Consider the following 4,677-nt stretch of genomic DNA (forward strand, 5'->3'; position numbering starts at 1 on the left):
AATGGCCCAGGTAAAGAGTGAAATTGCCTGAAGTTCTAGAGACACACTCCTGCAAGCTTTTTGCATCAGCATAGAAGACTTTCCTCTTCGTGCTCTGCAAAGACAGGGGAGGATACCACTCTGCTAGGTAGAATGATGCTACCATTCCCTGCTTTCGGCAGACCCAAGTCTCACTGAGCTACAAAACTAGGTGAGAGTTAAGAGAGCAGTTGGATTGAAGATGTGTACGTACATATAGTATGCCAATATATGAAAGTGGGCTGACGCAATGCACGCTAAACTGTTACAAGCAGTTATTTCTTGGGAAAGTAAAGGGAATGATAAGAAGAAGGAGAGAATTTCACTTTTTATTCTCCACACTTATATATTGTTCAAGATTTTTACAATGTGGATGTACTCATATATTTATTGTGAAAATGTGTTCAGAATAGTTCTTTTTAAACAAGTGTTACCTTTTTAACATGAAAGCAATTACTGAAAGATAGATGACATAGATCTATTAATAATTTCCAAATGACTATCCCAAGAACCACTATGTAACTCTAGGTAAATTACCTTTAAAAAACAAAGAAAAGAACAAAGTAAGTGAAGACGAATCTCTTAAAAATTATTAAGTATGTTAATTAGCAACAGAACCAGACAGTAGAATTAAACATTCCCCCACTTTAAGATAAATATATGAAAATATCACAGGAGAAGGAAGGTAGGCTATGGTTAAGAATCTAGTCATTTGTCTTATCCCTGGATCTGAACCCAGGCACACATCTAGATTAGAAGATGCCAGGCTCAGAGGATCTTCCTAAAGGCAAGGACCAGATACATTCAAACAGAAACGAACCATGTTCACTGGGCAGCAACCGAAAGACCTGAACATCTTATTCGATGAGAATCCATATCCAAACTCCAGCCTTCAGAAAAAAATGGCCTCAAAAATAAATGCACCCCCCACAGTACTGCAGGTCTGGTTCAAGAACTGCAGAGCAAAACTCAAGAAAGCCAAATGCAAGCATCTTCAGCAAAAACAAGAAACTCCACAACTGCCAATACCGGAGGGTGGGGTCACCGCCAGTGTTAGCTGGAGAAATGCAGTCACGCTACCTAGATTGCCCAGCACTGCTCATCCAATTGGCCTGGTGTACACGGGTCATCAGGTACCCTCATTCCAGCTTATCATGTACCCCAACTTCAAGGTCCATGCAAATGAGTTCCTTGGCCACAGAATGGTCCATTTTGGTTGCTGCCAAGATCCTAACGTATACTTCCTCTACCCAATTGTGGAATCCCAAGCTTATGCTCCAAGCTTCAATTCTGCTTCTTCTGCCTGTTCATTTCTACAAAGTTGAGAGAGATGATAAATACAAAAAGTCACATGCTGAAAAAAAAATTCTAGTCATTTCCCTCCATAATATTTTAGCCTTACTGCATGAAATAGAATGAGCACTTGAAAACAGCTGCATTCCCAGCATGGGTTTGTTTCTGGTCTAAACTCAGACATAGACCCTTAAATTGAGGTCTGGACATTCTGGGTTCTGGACTGCTCTGGCAGAAGTAACATTGGCCTTTCTGAGAGTATCATGCATATAAATAAAAGGACACATTAAAAGGAACCTTGGCAACTACACAATAATGACATCTGTAAGAGCTATCTAGAGTTGAGAGCCATCAATGTGAACATGTGTTTGACCTAAGTTATCTCATTTGGTCCTGATAGTATCACTGTGAAGGTAGGGGAATTGCACTCATTTTACCAAATCTTCAACCAAGACTCTAAGAGGTTAGAACTTGAAGAGATCTCAGAGATACAGAGGATATGGTGCTTTAAAAAAAAAATTGAGTACAGATAAGGAACGTAAGCCCTAGAGACATGAAGTGATTTGTCCTCTGCTAGATGAGACTGGAACCCAGACCTTTGACTCTTAGCTCTTTCACTCCCTGATACCATTATATAGATTGGTAAATACTTTGCCTTTAATCTTCTCTCTCACACAAACTTGGGTCAGGGACCATGGGCAATTCTGTTTTTTCTTGACTAGTTCAGATAGAACAATAGTCACACATGTTGCCAAGCCCAGCCTTACTTAATAAGCATAACTCTCAAATCGTCATTTAATTGGTCACAAGTCTGCAGCTGCCTCGGAGCACACGCCTCATCCACCTCTCACTCCAACTAGTTATTTCAAGAAATAATAAAATTCTTTCTGCAGAGTCTTGCTCTGTCACCCAGGCTGGAGTGCAGTGGCGTGATCTCAGCTCAAGCAATTCTCCTGCCTCAGCCTCCCAAGTAGCTGGAACTAGAGGTGCACGCCACCATGCCTGGCTACTTTTTTGTATTTTTAGTAGAGAAGGGGTTTCACCATGCTGGCCAGGGGGTTCTCAAACTTCTGACCTCATGATCTGCCTGCCTTGGCTTCCCAAAGTGCTGGGATTACAGGTGAGAGCGACCAGGCCTGGCTCTTTGACATTCTTGAATGATGCTGACTTTTTATAATTATGAAGAGAGATGACAGCTTGCTGAAACATTAGCTTGATTCAAGTTATATGAATTCATCACTTGAAATATGGATTCACCACATCAGATTGTATATCTATTAATCAGAAATATTTTTGTGTCGTTTGTAGGGACATGGATGAATCTGGAGAACATCATCCTCAGCAAACTGACACAAGAACAGAAAATGAAACACCGCATATTCTCACTCATAGGCGGGTGATGAAAAATGTGAACACATGGACACAGAAAGGGGAGTACTAAACACTGGGGTCTATAGGGGGGAAAAGGGGAGGTCCAGTGGGAGGGGGAGCTAGGGAGGGATAGCCTGGGGAGAAATGCCAAACGTGGGTGAAGGGGAAAAGGAAAGCAAAGCACGCTGCCATGTGTGTACCTATGCAACTGTCTTGCATGCTCTGCTCATGTACCCCAAAACCTAAAATCCAATAAAAAATAAAAAAAATTAAAAAATTAAAAATCAGAAATATTTCATCTCTGCAATCAGCAGCAAGGTTTTGTCATTGCTGTTATCACTGCTGCATGCGCTGGTCTAGCATAAATTCCAAATCGCCCAGCTCTATGTCAGCATTGGCATCTGTGTTAGTCAGAGTCATTATGGCTGTGGAGTAAATATGAGTTTTGGTAGCTATTGTTGGGGGGTTATTGATGATGAGATGATGAAAGGTGGGAAACGAGAAGTGAGAAATGGAGTCTCTGATAAATGATAGGGCTGTGTCAACTAGGGATCTTAGATAAAGGCTGGATTCTGACAGAATAGAAATTAGAGTTTCTTCAGGAAAAGCTGAAGAACAAAACTTACAAACTGGGTAGAAAGCAGGGATGTTACATAGCAGCCAGAAGGGCACTCCCATCACCATCACCAAACACTAGCCACCACTACTGCATTTCTCCTCATACTCCGGATGGTGCCATCATACTTCTCTCACTGCTGAGCTGCCCACACCTGCCCCAGAATGGGCTCCCTGAAGTTCCTCTTTATTGGATCACAAGCTCCCAATCTGCAGTCTGGGAGGAGTTTCTGATTAGAAGTGCCTAAGATGTATGCCTTCTCCCTAGCAGCAAGACCCAGGCAACTAAGAGAAGTACCTGACAGCAGGAAGCAGGCTCTGCCTCCCAGTAATTGGCATTTCTGGGCATTTCTCAAATGTGGGAAGGGACTGCAGACATCTAAAAAAGATGTATGCTAAATACCCATGTAGCACTCCCTTTAGATGCCCAACATACATATAGATTTATATTTAGGAGGGGACGAAGTAAGAGGTGGCTCTATTTCAACCATGTAACCATCTTCCCTACCACCCAAAATATGTTTACCCTCTTCTCCAAAATAAGATAACCTAAGTATAATTGGTTAATAAATTTCGCTCCAAATCCTGGAGCTCTGGGTAATATTCTTTTCCTATTAATTTTGTCTTGTTACCATCTCAATATTTTATAACAGAGTAAACTTCAAAGTTAAAATTACCAATATATCCCTTATAAAATAGAAGGATAGAAAGAGTGGAAATAAAAAACTGAGTAATTCAAATATATGTATATGTATGTTCTTCGGCAAGAAAAAAAAATTAAGTCAGTGCTACCAACCTCATTTCTGCCATAGCCACAAAGTCGTGTTTGTTCACTATGACTTCTCTCTTCTATTTTACCAATTTCGTTTTCCCTATTGTGTTTGGCCAAAACCTCAGCGAGACGGGATTCTTTATTATGTATAATGACCTTGTTATGTAAGGACCGTAGGTATTCTACATAGATTGGGTTGTTGTCAAAATCTATTAATTGACTTAGTAGCATAGGAGGTAACAGAGGGGATCCCCTGGACTTCCATTCAAAGTCTATACCAGTGAGAGTATCAACTCTATTTCCCTTTGACAATCAGAATCGATCACCTCAACCAACACCAAAACCTCATCTATTTTTTGTTGCTCATTTGCTCATTGGCAAGAGGATCCTGAAATGATTGGGTGACAGCTTCAATTTCCAAGTCAATGGAGTTACTGCTGTGCTCCCTAGTGGACATATTCTTAAAATCAAAGGGAATGTGTCCTTGAGTCCCTGCAAAATCTCCATCCCTGTCATCATATCCTCTTTGTTCAGGAATCCATTGAGAAAGTACTAGAAATATTAGGGGATGCACCTGACTGACATTCACAGAACCAGTCACTTTGCCT

At 41.0% G+C, this 4,677-nt stretch overlaps 1 pseudogene; it reads left to right on the forward strand.

Annotated features, from left to right (window-relative positions):
* Nucleotides 1-839: 839 nt before the first annotated feature.
* LOC100395826 (divergent paired-related homeobox pseudogene) lies at nucleotides 840-1,343 on the forward strand (annotated as a pseudogene).
* Nucleotides 1,344-4,677: the final 3,334 nt, after the last annotated feature.

This window comes from Callithrix jacchus, chromosome 5, assembly GCF_049354715.1.
Source record: "Callithrix jacchus isolate 240 chromosome 5, calJac240_pri, whole genome shotgun sequence".
NCBI classification, from domain to species: domain Eukaryota; kingdom Metazoa; phylum Chordata; class Mammalia; order Primates; family Cebidae; genus Callithrix; species Callithrix jacchus.